At 40.0% G+C, this 19,391-nt stretch overlaps 1 protein-coding gene across 1 annotated transcript in view; it reads left to right on the top strand.

Annotated features, from left to right (window-relative positions):
- CELF2 (CUGBP Elav-like family member 2) overlaps positions 1-19,391 on the top strand; it is a 797,242-nt gene that overhangs the window by 183,058 nt on the left and 594,793 nt on the right. The window contains exon 2 of the mRNA XM_027593429.2: positions 9,096-9,134. The gene's annotated coding sequence lies outside the window, so the exon portion shown is untranslated. The remainder of the gene's footprint in view (positions 1-9,095; positions 9,135-19,391) is intronic.

The raw sequence follows: 19,391 nt of genomic DNA, 5'->3' as shown, positions 1-19,391 counted from the left end.
AATAAACTCTAGGATTTAGGATTGCTAAGGGAGGTAGGGTTGGATATATCAAAATCTTGCAAACTATTCCTAAATGTTAAGGTGCACAGACAGCTCATTTTGGTAGAAAAAGTTTGTCAACTTCTAAGGAAAGAGAAAAAAGAAAAGTGCCACATAAACTATCTGTGCAAGTTTATCCCATGCAATCATCAGCAACTCATGGTCCAGGAATGAAGCTAAGGTCCTTGAAACCTACCGGAGGGTTCCACCCCACGCCCTGACCCGTGCCAGGCCCAGGTGATTGGGAGGGCTGGGGGTGTTCTCAGCTCGCTTTATCCTTCTCCCTGCTCATGAAGGGGAGAAGCTTCCTCCCCTGGCACTGTTGCCTTCCTGGGTGGGCTCGCGGGCATCTAGCTTTCCTCTCTTGCAAGCTCATTTCCTAAGGTTTCCAAATCCACTGGTCAACCTGGCAGTGCAAATCCATTCTTCTTATTGAGGGCTTGCAAAGCTTTGCCCTCTCCCAATTCTGGGAGAAAAGTCCCAGCCAGGCACTAGTGACTGAGAAGATTTGTAGATTCTCACTGGTCAAATCAGTTCCGGGTGGAAGGGCCCACATGGGCTCAGTGTCACCCCAGAGGACGTGAGTCAGGGGAAGGAAGTTCACCGGTCAGCACCCTGCACAGCCCCGGGCAGCCACACATTGGTGGTAGCTTTGCCTCTAACCTGCATGTCACCTCCAGCCGCCCCCCATCATGTCTCCCCTTGAGTGAAGTCCAAGAAGCCAAGCAAAGGTCTCAGGTGGCGATGGGAGTAGCAGAGGGTGAGGGACTTGTCTCAGAAACAGACAATGTGGACACCTGTGAGGCTCAGTCGGTTAAGCGTTTGCCTTTGACTCAGGTCATGATCTCCAGGTTCTGGGATCAAGCCTCACGTTGGGCTTCCTGCTCGGCAAGGAGTCTGCTTCTCTCTCTCTCCGTGGCCCTCCCCACTGCTTGTTCTCTCTCTCAAATATATAAATAAAATCTTTTTTTTAAAAAAAGAAACAAAAGAAACAGACAAGGTTCCTACCTGAGGGGGAAGGTTGTGTGCCAGCAAGAAAGAGGCTAGTTCACCTTGGAGCCTATTCTGAGGATTGTTTTTGCACATGTGTGTTCCCATGCGCACCTCAGCCTACATTTAGTAAGCCAAAGGCCCCCCAAAGTACATCAGATGGGAACCTGATGGAGTAGCAATGACTAGAAAGGAAAATGAATTTGCATTCTGGGCAATCCAAAGGGCCCCTGATTCATCTGAAAATGTTTTGAGACAGGTCGAACGGCGCTGCGCTATTTGAATAAATGAATCAATCCACTGGCATTATGACAATGGCTGTTAGTTATTATTGTTCAAACAGGTAACTTAAAAAGAATTACAGGATAGAATCAAGATGAGTGTCTGGGGTCAGCTTTCTATTTTAGGGACTGCCTCTATCAGTGGATTTGTGAAAATCGAACAAGCATTTGTTTTAGAAAAAATAATACATTCAGAATGCATTCCTGCGTTTAGCTTCTTCCAAATAAATGAAAGCGTAGGTATTTGTAGCTTTGGGCGAGTGTCCGCAGGTGTTGGCACATTGAAATGGAGATGTTTTTCAGTGGGAGAGGCCACCGGAGTGGTTGCCACGCTGGTCACAACTAAATTGGTGTCACAATATTTCCTATAACTTAAAAAGCATTATTGAAGTTTTTGAATATGTTCCCTAAATTTCAAGGAGACTTTTTACTTTTATCTGCAGGAGCAATATCCTACTTATTGATGGATCTTTTAAACACTCTACAGTGTGTGGGCTTATGCAAATTTGATTTTTCAAAGGGGCCTCTGTGAGTGCTCGTGCCTTGGTCCCAATCCACTGGAACAGCCGGGATTAAGTGCATCAGGTGGAGTCAGAAAGGGCTCAGACCAAAATAAATTGAGGCTTTCAGCTCTCCAGGGGCATATCCCATACCATTTTACCATTTTCCAGTCAGGAGTTGGCGGGGCATCTCATTTTAGCTTTTTACCCTGAAACCTAAACCCATGATTCTCTGCACAACCTTACATTAGTCCTTTTGACTACATTAACTGCTCAAATTATGTACCCCGAAGAGGCACAAATTCTCCAAAGCAGCTGAACCAGTCCTTTAGTTTTTCCTACTGTTCAAAGGGATGAAATGGACAATCCAGGAAAAACGCCAGCCTAGAGGGAGAGACTGAGATATCCAGAACTTAGAATGAGCATTTCTACAGTTCTGTGAATCGCTTCCACCATTTACATCTTTAACAGATTTTGGGGGGGTGGTTAATGTTTTTTTTTTTTTTTAATTGAAGTATAGTTGACACACAATGTTCTGAAGTGATTAGATAAGTATGTTTTATGCTATGCTCCCCACAAGTGTGGCTACCATCTGTCACCATACACCACCATTATAATACCATCAACTGTATTGACTAGGATTGTTTTTATCTTATTTTGTTTTGTTTTATAGCATTAAGACTTTATTTTTAAAAAATTTTTAAATTTAAGAGAGAGAGAGAGCGTGTGGTGGAGAGGGGCAGAGAGAGTGTGAGGGAGAGAATCTCAAGCAGAATCCCCACTGAGTGTGGAGCCTGCCACGGGGCTCAGTCTCGTGACCCTGAGATCACGACCGAAGCGGAAATCAAGAGTTGGATGCCTAACTGACTGAGCCACCCTGGCGCCCCAAGACTTCATTTTAAGGGCATTTTCGGTTGTGTTGAAGAATTTTTTGGGGGGAGAATTTGAAATAAGGAACTGACCATCATATTCTAGAAGATCACTGTTAGCTCTTGGTACAGAAAAGTGTAGATTTTATTGCAGTGTAGTTGACATACAATAAACTGCACATACTTAAAACATACAATGTAGTCATCGGTGAGACCATCACTGCAGTTGGGACAGCACCCCAGATTTTCCTCGGGTCTCTTTTCAATCCTTCCCTCCCACCCATCTCTGCAGTGCTCAACCCCATCCTCCAATCTGGGACCTTCATCTGTTAAGGAAGCCAAAAAAGTTGTCCCTCCAGAATGCCCCACCTTCCAGATTTAGACTGGGTGCTTCCGATTGGTGCCATTTAGCTTATTCCCCTTTCTGTTATGTTTTCTATAAAGTGGAAGGTGCAATTTAGAGGCTGATAAATTTGTGTTAAGCATTCTGGGCCAAAAACAACATACGTATTAAGTGCTGCATTATATCGGAGGCACTTAATAGCTGCTTGACCCAAATATGTTTATTTTACTTTCTCTGAAACTAACTTTTATTTGTTGTCCTTTTATGATTCTTTGGCTTTTAATGATTTCTTTTTTTTTCCTAAAAGTTACACATAAGAAAATCTAGAAACTTGAACAAGAATATTACTTGGGTTATAGTTCATGGAGTTTTGACATTGTCTCTATTACAAAATATTTGTATACCCACCCTATTCACTCCTCACTGTGAGGAGAGGCAGCTTGATGGTGGTTTTTAGTGGCAGTAGATGTGGGTTTGAATTGTGGCCCTCTCAATGAAAACAGCATGATCTCAGACAATGTGCTTTTTTTTCTTCTCTCAGCTTACTTTCCTCACCTGCAAAATTAGAGATTAAAATGTCAGCCCCAAATCCCTGAAAGATTAGTTATATAGATCAAAAGAGGTAACATGTGGGTTGTTTTGAGAAGAGTAAACTCTTAATCAAATAAAAGTTTTTATTATGCTGATGTTCCTTTGAGATCAGGAAGAGTCCTAAGTGTTGTATTGCATGGGTGGAGAAATGGAGACCCAGAGAAGACAAGTGAGTTTACAGAGCTAGAGAACAGAACAACATCTAATTGGCTCCCACAAGACTACAGTGTTGAAAGCTAAATGACATGATTTTATTTCCAAACTCTTCATGGCTTATTCTTTCTAAAGGGGTTGTGCAAATCTTGATCCTAATCTGAAATTAGCGTTGCCTTGCTAGGGGCCGAGACTCGAACACATGGAAGGATATCAGGTCTGTCATCTACTGTCACTCCCAAAATGCAGTCTGCAGACCACTCAGATTGGAGTCCGCATTTCCCCAACTCAGCCCATGCTTAACTGCCATTGCTAATACCACCTCTTTTATACATGTTCATCTATCCTCACAAGATAGACTTTCCTTTCCCTCTGAACCCTAGGCACTTGAACTTTTCTTAGAGATCTTAACATGTTTCATAATATTATTGCTACCTATTTAAGATTTCATTCTCTTGCAGGCAAGGATTGAGTCTCATACGTGCTTTAAACATAGCACATACTCCACATACAGTTGTTGAATTGGATTAAATGGACTTTCAGTCCCAGTTTGAATTTCCAGTGAGAGTAATAATACCCTTACTGATTGGCCAGCCCAGCTGTGACCGTTAGACAAAACAGGTCACTTACCAAGCAACAAAATTCTGATTAAAACTTGACAAAATATAAAATGGGTTGTTTATAGTTTAGCCCTTACACTTTTAATAATTGTGAATGCCAAATTTAAATTTGGGGAATTAAACTGAAACTGTCTTTTATAATTAGTCATTATTCTGAGGGCTGGATGAACCAAAGGCTTAAGCTTTAATTGTATCCCTTTATTAACAATATAAAATCTTTTAATATTGTCCAAAAAAAAAAAAAAAAAAACAAAGCAGACCAGTTGAGGCCAGCTGCTCATGGTTTTATTTGATAGCTGTAAGGTAATGATGACCATTAGCAATGTACAGTCTGGGGAAAGAAATCTGCCAAGATTCTTCTCTGGGGACATTAGAGTATACATTTACATGATGTTAGTAAGATGCTTTCAGAGGGTCACATCCTTTACATCCTCAAAATTATATAGAAGCCAAGTAAGCACCATTTATATAATGGCCAGATGAATCTTATGGCTTGTAGACAGGACTGTCGGATGCAACCTTTTCTACTGGGTCATAGAATGTGAGGCCACTAAAAGGTCCTGGCCTTAAGCACATGAATTGTATGGTGACAGTAGGAACCAGCTGGCCCTTTTCGAAGCTTAGAAGCAGTTCTGACATTTTAGAGTTAGTGTTTTTCTAAGTTTCTTTGAGACCATCGGAAGGAGAATGACTTGGGTAGTTCTTGAAAATGCATATCCCTGGGGCCCCAATACAAAATCCTGAGTCTATATCTCTGGAATGTGGCCTGGGAATCAGCATTTCTACCAAAGTTCCATGAACTTGTGATTGTCACACACAATAACCTGTGAAACCTCCCTTAGCGTGTCCAAGCTCCATCTTTAACAGCATGTGGTGGTGCTACCCAGTGGTTTGCTCTCCACCACCAAGTTCTTTCCTTGGAAACAGCTTTGTGTTGAGTGCTTTAAATGACCCAAATATGGCTGACTCCGGCTTTGGGGGAATCCTAACTGCTATCTGCTAAACAATGAAACAAGTTGCCATAGGGTCAATTTGATTGAGTTGTTCAGTTCGCCAGAACAAGCCACGAATCGATGAGAGTGGCCTGATTATTTGGGGCCACGTGAACAATGGAATCAGATGAAGCCCAGGCAATGCAATTACCAGGAATTGGCTTCTGACCGTGGATCTGGGTGACTTCAAAAAGACAGTTACTTTATAAGATGACCCAGTATGTTTCTGTCTTCAGTCTACATGTGTCCCTCTGTCTGAGCAGACCACTGATAAAGGTCTGTAGCAAAACTCTACTTTGGCATACTTTGACTATTCAGTGCAACTAGTTACCGTCAATTGTTACAATCTTTTGCCTTTGTTACCCACAATTTTATTATTTTATAAGAGATATTCATGACCCCAACATCTAGCAAAAATATTTCCAAACTGTTGATCTTTAGGTTCTTTTTAAAGTTCAGTACATTATATCTGATACCGTAAGAAGTTAAATGAATACTTATAATTGCTTTACCTGGTACCATATTAAAACATCTCTATTTTGGGGCTGTCAGATTTGTCAGACACAAAGCACTTGGCAACTGCTAAAGAAGTTCAGTGATCTGTCTGTATAGAATCATGTGCTTTTTTCAAGCCACTCTTCCCTGCATGGAAGATGATGGTGGTCTTTCTCTATGACAGTATCGCCTGTGCTGTGTAGACATGGCAATGGTTGCAAAGAGTCTAGAAACTGGGAACAGATGGATCTCTGTGGACACAGAGGAGCTAGTGTTGATGGGTTTAAATCCTCCTTGTGGTCAATCAGTTTAAAACGATTTACCCAGGCACACGATATTTCCAGAAATGGGGTAGGTGCTGAAAGGGGGAGAGAAATCTCAGTTCTTGCTCATGGAGGAAGTTACAGTTCGTTGTTATGATCATATGTGACTCTCCTGTGTAGCTAAGATGTTAGTCATCTCATCTAACCTGTACAGAGGTCATTCATTCTGCTACAACTAAGTCAAAACAAGAGAACTCACACATTCCTTTCCAAGATACACATGTAACTGGGACAGAATTTCCAAGACTGCAAATAGCAAATAAAACAAACTAAAACCAGTGTTCTAGCACATGACCATGGGAATTGTGATTTTGATCCTTGAACAACAAAGTGACTTTTTTCATGAAAAATAGGTAATAGTCCTTGAGTAATAAACTAAGGACAGAATGGCAACATTTTTTGAAGCTGAATGTTTTCAGTCATACACTGGAACTCGTGTGTGTGTATGCCTGTGTGTGTTTATAGTAACATGCTCTATGGGGAGTTTTTACCTCTTTTAACCAAAATATTGAGATATCATAAATACAGAAGAGTATATAAAATGTATATGAAAAACTTAAGGAATAATTTTATGTTAGTATCTATTTAACCACCATCAGCTCCTCGGATGCTAGCGTCCTAGAAACCACATGTCATGCCCACTATAAACTCCAATAACCATTAATGTGATTTTTTTTTTTTTTGGTGATATGTATGTATGTGTATAGACAAATTTTAAAAATGTATATATGCTACAGTTTTCAGGGGTCTCCAAGACCACCCTCACTTTTGACAACAGCTGTAAGCTAGCAGGTCCCCCAAACCAACCTCAGGTTCCATAATTTGCTGGAACGATACATAGAACTCACTAATGTTGCTATACTCAACAGTTATGGTTTATTACAGTGAAAGAAAAGATAAACAGCCAAGGACACAGCACATGGAGCAGGGTCCAGGAAGCCTCCACGTGCACAGCATTTAGTGGTCTCCTCCCAGGGAAGTTGTGTTGAGCAGGGTTTACTGCTCCCAGAGATGACATGTAACAATATGTACATAGTCTTGCCAACCATGGAGGCCCATCCAAGCCTTGGCATCCAGTTTTATCGGGACTTAGTCACATAAACATGGTTGATCATCTGCTGGGCTGACCTTCGTCTTCAGCTCCTCTAGAAGTTGAGGTGATAGTCCATGATCCAAGGCCCCCCTAGGTGCCATAAACCATGTAAATCATATTGGCCTCCAGATAAACAATGACACTCTCATCAGGCAGGATATTCCAAAAGCTTATAAATTATCTCCCAAGAGGAAAGGGCAAAGGCCAGACCTCTCTTGGAGCAAGATTAATCCTTTTTTACACATATATGAAATATATATTATGTGTATATATATATATATACATATATCTTCTCATTAAAAATACAGTTTGTTTCTGTTTCTGAACATCGTACAAATGCTTCATGTAAATCATTATATATATACTTATATATTGTTTTGTTTCTTTGTGTTCTTTTTATTCCATACTGTGTTGCTAATTCTAGATATTTTTCTCAAATACAAAGGAGAGTCTTGAAGTCCTGTTATAAGATGAAAAGTAGATTTGATAAGTAACTATAGTACAGCAATAAAGCCAGCCTAGAACTTCCTACACAAGTGGTTAAGGACTCCATTTTTCCGTGAGTCTGCCCTTCATGGTCAGCGATGAGTCACCTAAATGACCCCAGAATGAAACCCAGTCATTTTTATTTTAATAAAAGCTATCACTCACCTATCTATATTGATTAACCTTAATTATTAGGGTTAACAAAGATGAAATCAATCACAGCATAAGCCAGGGGTCAATACATTTTTTTTTTTTATAAAAAGACCGAGTAGTAAATATTTTAAAATTTGTAGACCGTATCCTCTCTGTTCTAGCTACTCATCTCTGCCCCTGTAGAAGGAAGGCAGCCATAGACAACATGTAAACAAATGTGTGTGGCCATATTCCAATAAAACTTTATTAATGGAAACTGAAATTTGAATTTTGTATAATTTTCACATGCCATGAGATATTATTTTTCTTTTGATGTCTTCAACCATTTAATAAGGGAAAAACCATCTGTAGCTCATGAGTCCTATAAAAACAGGTAGCAGGCTGGATTTGGCCCACGGGCTACAGTTTGCCAATTCCTGACCTGGGCGAACGTGTTCAGGGTTTCTCAAATTGGGTTCAGGTTTTCCATTTATAATAGAATACTCCTTATTTCTCACTAACTCATCAATTTTACACCACTGGCACTCACAAAAACAAAATGTAACTCATCTAAAACATTTTAGAACCCAATTTGTATTGCTTGGTTAAAAAATAACAGTGTTACACCTAGCAAATGGATTTTAGTAAGCATTGGACCCGAACAACTAGCTAATGTTCTAGATTTTACCACATAAGAAAACAGACCAAGCAGAGTCCCACAATAATCTCCGATAGAATTTCAGCGGCAGAAAGACATTAACTTTCTTCCTGCCCCCCAATTCAACTGATATGGATCAAATAAAAGGTAAACATCAGACATCAAAATCCCCAAGGTAATACTGACAAACTCTCGTAAAAATCTTATCAACACAGGGGTGGCAGAAATTAGAAATCAATAAATACAGCACGATCATTTTACTCTGAGAATTGAAGCGGTCTTCCACAACTAAATTTCACTTGTGCCTTCACTTTAGGTCAGTGAGCACAATGAGCAATTTGCAATGGCAAATAACCCAAAATTCATCTTGCTTGCTTCATTCTTACACATTGCTTTTATCGTGACTTTTTTAACAAACAAACAAACAAAAAAAATGATGAGCATGTTTTTAAAAGATATATGTTAGCATAGAATACCTTTCTCAAATTTAAGAACTGAACTTAATTACTTCTATTTTTTTTCATCATTAGGTCTACAGAACTAAGCAAAGGAGTGATCCAGCCAAGCAGGTAAGAGCCTCCCTCTTCTGTAGGTTTAAGATGGACTGCCTGAAGACCCCTGCTAAAGGGAGTGGTGGTGGTTTAATTGCATGGATTTGATTAGCTGATTTTTGCTTCTCATGCTTTCTAGTATATGAACGGTTCTGTTGTTTCTCTTTGGATTTTTCTCTTCTCGGTTTTGTTTACTATTGAGTCTGATCTTTTGTCTCTTTGGATCCCATTTATATGAAAGCCTACCTGTTGGGCGCCTGGGTGGCTCAGTCAATTAAGCATCTGCCTTCGGCTCAGGTCATGGTCCCAGGGTCCTGGGATCGAGCCCCGCGTCGGGCTCCCTGCTCCTTGGGAGCCTGCTTCTCCCTCTGCTTCTCTCTCTCTCTCTCTCTCTCTCTCTCTGTCTGTCTCTCATGAATAAATAAATAAAATCTTTAAAGAAAAAAAAAAAAGAAAGCCTACCTGTTGTTGGATATTGGCATTCCTGCACGACTAATTGATTTCACCTTCCTATACTACTATTGGTTTATTTTGTTGCACGTTGTTTTGTTTTCTTAAAATATTGGCTTCTTTTAAAAGATATTTTGAATAAGGTTATTGGAAGGATGTTCAGAAAATTAGGCCTATGGGTACAGTTTTCAGGCTGTAAGCAGTCAACTATACACCAACTCCATCACTCCTGAAGTGACAAAATGGCACATGATGCCCGATGACTGTCATCATCACAATCACCTGTTCATACCACTTAGCAAGGCTAGGTGCAAAGAGGTCATACTTATTTTTTCTTTTCTGTGATTTCAAGTATCAAAACAATAATATCCAAATTTGAAAGAATAATTAATTTCCCTTAAATAACTTAACACAGCAGTGCTTTCCTGGCTGTGGTACTTCTGTATCCAGACTGGGTGAAGATTTATGCACTGCCCATTTCTCAAGACAGGCCAGAAGATACAGAGAAACTAATCAACCATTTTAAAGTCGTGCTCACAGAAAAGCTATTCAGAATCCTTTCCCTTTTTCTTTTAGGTTTTTAAATATCATTTCAATTGAATATTGAGGACCACAGACTCAGAAACATTGTACTGATAAATGATTTCCATTAATAGCAATTTTATTCATTAGAGCTTTTTAATTTGTTTTGGTTTTGTTGATTTTATGTTTGGGTTTATTTTTTCAATACGTTCCATTTTTCTGTTTCTTTTCAAAGTTTTAATCCAATTACCAGCCCCGTAAACAAGCATTTGCCACATCTACAGTAGATGCACTGAACTGTGAATGGAAGTGATTTCTGATTACAGACAGGCTAATTTTCAAGGGACAAGAAGAACAAAATGCAGTGAACTGAATAAAAGAATAATGGAAAATACCTTGTTAGGTGACATATGGCACAGATTTAGAGCGCAGTTGGAAAAGGAAAAACTTACTTAATCCTAAAATACATATGCATTGCCTGGGTTGTAGTTGTGATCTGGATCATATATGATCTCTTGGTTATGAGAGGAAAGATATCTTACACATTTTATTGCTCAGCAGTGTTCATTAATATTAGGATTAGCCTCTCTAATTGAGCGGGTGACAAAAAAAAATTTAGAGCCTGTCAAACCCTAGAGTTTTTTTAAGAGATCCAAAGGCAAAGGCCATTAGGCGAGAGTGTCTCCAGGATCTCTGAATTTTCAGTTTTTTATCCTTCTCCCTCCTTCTTGGTCTCCTTTCTCCACCCCTTTATAGAATTTCTACCCTCATGGCCTCCTACTCTTACAAAAAAGAAAATTTTCCTGCACCTAGAGCAATGATTAATAACATCTTGGGGACTTATCTATGTTACAGTTTCCACATATTGCCTGGCATTCGTGCCTTGGGATGAAGGGAGAAAGCACTGATAATAGAGAATTGGGATTGTTTTAATACGAGCCAACAGACGGGTGAACGTTCTAGGAAGTAAAAGGACTGTCACAGGTCCCCTAACATCATGGGGCTCTCAATACGAAATGGCTTACTCCTCCATGAATATGAGGGTTGACCAGGATTATTTATTGGATTTGGAGTCCAAACAAAGTGAGTTTGGAATGGATGCGGCTGTTTCTTCCATTCTTACCAGGAATATGAATGATGGGGGGGAGGGGGATGGGAAGCTCTTTCTATTGGCAGAGAGTTCAGTAAAATAAAAATCACAAATAATGATGCCTTGTCAGATTAGGCCACCTTCCGTCACAAGAATAGAATTGTCCTGCTCTGGAGCTCCTAACTCAGAGAAACAAGGTGCATAGGCTTCAGAGTCTTTTCAAGAAAACTAGCAAGCACCTAATATTCATAGCACTGGAAGCTACTTCACTGAGCTCTTAACCACTGTGAATTAAGATTCTTACCCAGTGATGAATTCTCTTTGGTCACTGCAAAGCTAACAAAGACAGAAGGCTAAACACAAATGATCACCAGAGACCAAAATATCAATTTCTTAGCAGAAAAGAAGAGCTTGAAAGGATTTTCAGAACAAGTTAAATGTAGTAGTAGAAAGCAGGTAAACTCTTACTTTGCTTGGTGCATAGCATGGATTTGATGAGCCTCGGGGAATGGGATATCCAGAGGTAGATAGACCAGCTCAAACTTTGGCCCTGCACTCCTCTTCTCAGAGGCCAAAAAAACTGTATTAAACACCTGTCTTCTGAGGGTTTCATGCAGTAGAGTCTGATTCTACTTAGTAATGCAGCTTAACACATTTCCTTCCATTCTTCAGGCAAACATTAAATCATAAAATTTTCACAGTATTTAAAAGACATTCAGCTGCCAAATGATGAATAAAATGGGTGATTTAGATACTAGAATCCAAAGCTTGATGTCACTTTTATCATCTCATTTCATTATATACTATAAAATACAGAGTTTTAACTTATAATGACAGTGACAACCACATACAATATATTCTGTAGATTCACTCCCAACTGTAGCAGAATGTGTTTTAGACAAACTGTATAGTCCATATACAACTGACACACAGGGCTTTTGACTTTGGTTTCAGTGGTTTTATATGCTGTCTCAGGGGCCAAGACCTAAAAACTTAGTTGATGTTCATTTGAATCCTGACTTGATCTGAGGCTGTCTTTATAGCCCAGGATGCCTACTGATGAAACAGAAGACTGGTCCAGATATGGTTGTGAAACAGTCTATTTCCTAACAGACCACAGACGTTTGCACGAATGAGGTAAAGAGAATAAACACAAGTGAGCCTTCAGTAAACAGAAACTGACATATAGAAGGTGAATGATCTGGCATTGTTTTCTACGTTGATCGAACTCATTGAATAATTGCTTAGCAGTTCTCTCCCTCACTGAAGAGCTGGAGGAAAGAGGCCAGTTCAGAATGGTAGTGGCGTGGCAGGGACTGGATTGCCTTCTGTGGTCTTTTGCACCCACAAAAGACCCATAGCTACATTTTCAGGACCCTGCTGAATGATGTGGCAGGGAATTTCATCTACAATCCCTGTATCAACATGGGGACAATATTGTGAGAGGTTGGACTTGCTTCCTTGTTGGCAAATAGTATTAGGTTCATTCAATTTGTTGATAAAATGGGGGGAGTGTTTCACTTTGCATCACCCTGTGCTATTTGCAGATCAGCTGGGAAAGAGTTTGGAGTTATCGCCATGGAAGTCTAAATCAGGTAGCTTTACCAGAAAAATTAGTTGCTAAAAAACTTAACTTCCTGTGTGTGTGTGTGTGTGTGTGTGTGTGTACGCTCATACACACATATAACCAACCTCTTGTTAACTCATCCCTTTCCCATCAAGCAAGGCAAATCCCATGTCACAATGTCAGGGCTGGTCCATCCGCCAATGATGGGCCCCATGATGTGGCTTTCTCATCTTGTATTCGGGACTCAGAGTCTGCCCTGATTTCACATTCTCGACTAAAGCTTGAATCATGGCCGTCCTACCTAAATTCCTGACCTCTGGTAATTGTAGACTCCTTAACCCTTGTTTCAGGATCTGTAGCATTCATTTCTCATCTGTTTTGGTTCTGCTTTCATCGGCCTGATTTGTGCCTGAGGACCACTGTTCTTTTCCTGTGCTCAGGCCCATGAAAACACCCTACGCTTAAAGCCTGGGGCTCCTTTTCCACTTCAGCATTTCACAAAAGGGTGTCTCATAGAATCACTATGCATATCAGCATTGTTGCAAAGCACTGATGCTATGAGTCTGAGCTGTTTTTTAATGGATGCCCATAGTCTGTGCCCAAAAGGACTGCCATAGAAATACTAAAGGTTAACTTTCCTCCACCTGAGATTTACTGCTGAAATTAGCAGAGCTCATTTGAGAGATAAATTTGCTCTTTAAAAATTTATTTCCTTTGTATTCATTTTCTCTTCCTATAAATGGGAACCTGGGATCTCATAAAACTAAATTAAAATTATCAAATACTATTGAACTAACCTAATGAAAATTTTAACCAAAAGTCACTGTAAATTAGGTATGTGCTATACTGAGAACACAAGCCTTTGTAAAGTAGATATTGTTCTTATGTAAACTCATGAATGGAGACTTTCTTGAATAAATTACTTCTTAATAATATCAGAAAGTCATTGGCTAGGTAAATATCCCCCTGGGGCATTCACTGAGATTCTGGAATTTAAACGTTCGCTACAACTTCGTATTTGTCACCTTTACGAATGAGTTTTTCTTTATGAAATCATTATTAGCATGAAAAGGTTAAATTTTGTGTCTTATTTCTAGAATTAATACCATTTAAAAGACCTCAAGGGGTTGAACTTTGTCTTGCTGGCATGCAACATGTACATAATTTCTCTTACCCCCACATCTTTACTCCCCAGTCCACTGGTAATTCACTCCCTGAAGCAGGAGAGAAACAAGTAATCGGAACAGCCAGCATGTCTGGGAAATTCTGCCAAAAGGAGAAATGGGCCTTCTCAAAGGTCCAAATAGCAAAATCATTGCTTCCATTCTAACTTGTGATGCCAGCATCTAAAACTTCTACAGTTGTTCTTTCTAAGCCACGTATTCCCGGCAAGGGCCCCCATGGCTGCTACATTTCTAACACTCGTGAACACATTTGTTAAAATTCCCTGAGTTGTGAGAATTTGCTTCGTTATGGTCACTCCAGAGTTTTTTACTGGGGGGTATTTTACCTGCATTTCTTTCATTTCCACATGGCAGCAGAAGCATTACTTGTTCTACTATCAAAATAAGAACTGTAGGTCCTGTAACTTCAGCATGGGATTATCAGGTGACCCTATGCTGCAGAAGCCTGTGAGGTGGGAGATAAAATGCTTCTTTATGAACAGATCTGAACTGCTTTTCCACATAGGGAACACTGAAGCAATGCCGTGAGATTTCAAAGATGCCATCCCAATGGCCAGGCTCGGAAAGAAAAGAGGCCAATAGATCATCCCCGTTCTCCTATGCTGCCTAGATCTTGCCCAGACTCTTCCTGTTTGTGGCTATGTTTCCAAATTTACTGGTAACTTTATACCACAATGGACTAAGCCAACAGGATACTTGCTGCTTGTCCAGGACAGAGAAAGTCCAGGGTGCATTGCTCCCCAACAACTAAGTATTCATGGCACCTCTACAAGATTTGTAGCATCTAGCTTCCCTAGCATTTGAATCAACACCTTAAGACTAATCCAAGATGATAGAATTGGTTGTAAGAAAATGAATGGTATCCTTTTGGAGTGCCATAATCTTTTATCACTTTTGCTCTATATTGGGTCAAAAAAAGTATAAAATCATAACACGAAAAATTGCAACTAGAGTTTGAATATACTCCATATTACTATGAAATGTTTTTGGACACAGAGGCTAAAGACATTAACAAAAGTTGCTCAAGGATGGTTTTATGCCAATGAATTTGCTCCTAAGCAAACACCCAAGAAAGCCATAGAAATCACCATGGCACAAGACAGATTTGCCAAAGACCCTGGATTAACAAATAACTGAGTGTTTTTCCCAACATCTGCAAAGAAACCCCTATATTCAGCCAAAGATTTTAAGCAGAAGTGAAAGCAGTTCCACATTATGCTAGACTCATTGAAATACATATATTCTAACAAAATTATCTCTATATACATACCCATAACGTTTTTCTACTGAATTTAAAATCCAATCCAATCAAATATGATTGAAATCAAATATGAAATCCCACAGAAAATATTTCTCAGGTTGATAATAATCCAAGCACCAGACAGAGTCCCATGGCAGGAGTCAGAGTAGATAGGATTGAGAATAAGGTGTAAATAGTGACTAGGTCTGTGGAGCAGGAAGTGTAGTAGGCACTCACAGTTGCTAGGGCCTGTGGTCTCTGGTCACTACTATAGTTTCTCTTTGTATCATTTCTCCAAATTCCAAATTCTCTCCTCTTCTTCATTACCCTCTGAGACTATAGGGATTTCCTCCATGACAGAAGATACTCTGACCTCACCCTTGAAATTTCCAGAACATTGGAATTTGATAACTTGGTTTGACTGGCTCATTACCATGTCTGAGTTGCAGGTGTCACCTCCAGGGTATGAAGTACTCCAGTCTGAAATTCCCTTACATCTGAGGCTTGAGTTATACAAGACAAGTATGTTTCCTGTCTTTCAATTCTGTATTATTAAAAGTATCTATGTGTCTTATTTAACAAGAGTTATCCATATCTATGCTAAAGCAGTACACTATGTATGATATACTGATTCACCAAAATAAAAGTAGAAAACTGAGTCAAGAATGCCCAACTGCCCCCATCAAGTGTCCCCCCTCAGTAGTTACTGGTTGTTGATAGTTCAGGTAAAGACAGGACACCTGGAGGTGTAAATCTCAGCTCAACCTCTCACAAGCCGTATGTCCTTAAGAAAACTTTATTTTGTTGTTGTCTCAGTTTCTTTCTCAGAAAAAAATGGAGGATTACAATATTTCCTATCTCACAGTGTGGTTTTATGGATTGGATAATGAAATATATTTAAGTTGCTTGGTATCATGATTAGGACATATTATTATGACAACCTGCCTTAGAACAAGGCAGAAGTAGCAGGCCACCAGGAGCAGGCATCCAATCTGGATGTTGGAGGAAGAGGAGTATAACAAATGATTGTAGGGCTTAATAAATAGCAAGACAGGGGGCGCCTGGGTGGCTCAGTCGTTAAGCGTCTGCCTTCGGCTCAGGTCATGCTCCCAGGGTCTTGGGATCGAGCCCCGCATCGGGCTCCCAGCTCTGCGGGAAGCCTGCTTCGCTTCTCCCTCTCCCACTCCTCCTGCTTGTGTTCCCTCTCTCACTGTGTCTCTCTCTGTCAAATAAATAAATAAAATCTTTAAAAAAAAAAAAAATAGCAAGACAGGAGCATCAACAAGGCCTGGGAATTACCAACATGGTAGTGGTTGTTTACAGGATGTTTCCAATGGGACAGAGGTATAGAGAATTGATGATAGATTACCAAAGCAGCTCTTGGATGATAACTTTCCATTGTGAAGAAAGAGGACCACAGGACACCCATCTCATTAAGAATGCTCCAAAGCAGGGTTTAGGGCAAGGTTTAAGACCTGGGAGCTGTATACAGACCAGCTCTATAGGCAGTCATGAGGGCTGGCCTGGTAACCACAAGCCCTGACATGATACCAGTCATTTCATTTCGTAGATCCTAGAAACTCATCTACTAGGACAGTAAGTCTATGGTGGAATATTCACTTCAACTGGAAAAAGGGCTTCAGGAGAAGATCTTAAACCAATGGAATTGATTCACGGAGCTCAGAGTGGTAGAACAGTTCCACAAATCAGGCTACTCCTGTGATGTGATACAAGTTAACTGACTTTTCTGCTATAAGATGTCACTAAAAATACCTAGGTCTCTCACATATAGGGAGAGTTAAATAAGAGAAACAAAACATACAGAAGTGCTGGGACACCTGGGTGGCACAGTTGCTTAAGTGTCCAACTCTTGATTTCAGTTCAGGTCATGATCTCTGGGTCATGAGATGGAGCTCTGTGTCGGGCTTTACGCTCAACGTGGAGTCCGCTTGAGATTCTCTCTCCTTTTCTCTCTTTGTGCCTCCTGCTCATGCTCTCTCTCTCTCTCTCTCTGTCTCTAAAATAAATAGAAAAATCTTTAAAGAAAACACAGAAGTACTGAGCAAAGTCCTTGATGCAAAGTGAATGAAACACACATGTAAGTTTCTTTTTTTTTTTTGGTAACCTTTTTTTTATTGTTGTTTCTAATCCCATGTACCTGAAAATGAGAAACCATATACTTTCTTAAAATTATGTATCCATTAGCTTTCAGGATAATCATCCAACTAGTAGAGCAGCATCCTCAATAAACTGTAGGTCCGGGGCTCTGGTTCAATAATGTGCTTGTGCAGCAAACACATTTGGGCTGAACTGCTCCCTGACTCACTACTGTTTTATCCCCTTTCACTTTACAGAAAAGTCAGCAATGAAAGACTTCGCAAAGCATCTATTTATTATCATAATCAAACAGCAGAAGAGCCATTTTCACACATGCCAACACGGAAGGAAGGGTTGTCTAGAGTCAGGCTTTTCAACAACACCCACATGGAGTCAACACTATCTTAACCGTCACTCTTGATTACATAAGTCAGTAATGCATTCTGTCTTTGCAACTAGCCTACGGTGTGGCTCTTTATAAATACATGTAATGTGGTAAATTTGTATATCTATTATATATATATGATATCTATATAATATATAATTATATACTAGTGAATTAGTACATATACAGTATATATGCTAATGCATACTATATAGTGTATGAGATACGTACTATAGTGTATAACCTTTCTATTCACTAAACTAACTATCATGATGATCGTCCAATCAGGAGAGTAGAAAATTCCTGCAAAACTTCGGGGTTTCGATATAATTTGTCAGTTATACATGTAAGCTGCTTGATATCCTAGCTGCTACTTAGTGCTCCCTGTGAGCCAGGCAGTGTGCTAGAGATGGGAACGTCACTGGTAAATGATTCATATGCAGCCCTTGTCCTTGTGGAAGTAGATACTTAGACACTTAGTAAATAATGGCACAAATAGAGGTATAATTGCAAATTGTCTCAGCGCTGTAATGGGTAAGAATAGAGCAAATAACAAGAAGATGTGATCTAATCATCAAGATATTCCCTGAGGAAGTGACATTTGCTCCAATATCTGCAGAGTGATTTGTAGTCATCTAGATGGACAGGTGGGGTGGGGGATGGAGAAGAAGTGAGAGGTGAGGGTGCACACTTCAGGCAGAGGAACGAAGGCTGATCAGATGTCCTGATGTGGAGGAGGTGGTTCCCTGAGGCAGACTGGCTTATATCACTTAGGAACCGGAAAAAGGCCTGTCGAGGGTGGGGGGTGCTCAGGAAGAAGAAGGAGCAGGGTTGCCAGAGAAGGCTGGAACCTCCTGGGGCCTTGCTGACCTCCCAAAGGATTTTGGTCTCTATTCTAAGAGCCATTTTTAACTGCTTCTGGCTCTCAACTGAGTGATTGGATGTGAAGGATAGAATAGTGTCATCAAAATATTTTCCAGATTTCACACTCTCTTACTTTCATCTTAGGGGAGACTGGTCTTATATAGAGAGAAGTCTTATCTCAGTAGTTAAATGTTGACATTTTAATAATTCCAGGAGAAAAAACAAACAAACCCAACCTCCACCTTAAACTGAAAATATGGCGCCTGCTAGATATCTGCAATCCCCAAGCAAAAGTGTTACACCTTTGGCTTAAAGACTTTATCCCTATGAAAATGCTAAAATAAAATAAAACACACACTCTGAGAAGTAGCAGATGAACCCCATTTGTCAATTATACCTCAGGATGGATCAATCGTTCCCTCTCGTAGGAAGAGGTTTTGTTTAGGAAGAGAGAGAATAAAACCCAAATATAGGAAGATGGACAGGGCAAAATGAGTCTCACCACGGAGAACGGAAAGGGAGACAAGGGGAAGTCCCAGAAACCAAACTCACAGACTTTACAGTTTTGTAATCTGATCACTACCTTGTTTGCGAAAAATTTGCACGAACCCTAACTACGGAGTTCTGGCTTCATTTTTCTTTCTGTCGTACCTCAACTCAAGGATGCAGTCTTGATGTGTCCCTTTTGATCTCCCCTGATAAACAACAACCATGATGCCAAAACTTAGTTTATGAACAGCACTCAGACAGAACAACTCATAAATGCTCGGAGTAGTGTTTGCAGTTTTCCTGGAATAGAAAACATCAGACTCCTGGTCTGAAGCCCCAGCCAGAGAGGATGAAGGCAGAATGCAGGGACTATGTGCCAGAGAAGGG

This window comes from Zalophus californianus, chromosome 9 (assembly GCF_009762305.2).
Source record: "Zalophus californianus isolate mZalCal1 chromosome 9, mZalCal1.pri.v2, whole genome shotgun sequence".
Taxonomy (NCBI): Eukaryota; Metazoa; Chordata; class Mammalia; order Carnivora; family Otariidae; genus Zalophus; species Zalophus californianus.
The sequence above is the reverse complement of the archived record's forward strand: the minus strand, read 5'-3'. Positions and strand labels throughout refer to the sequence as shown.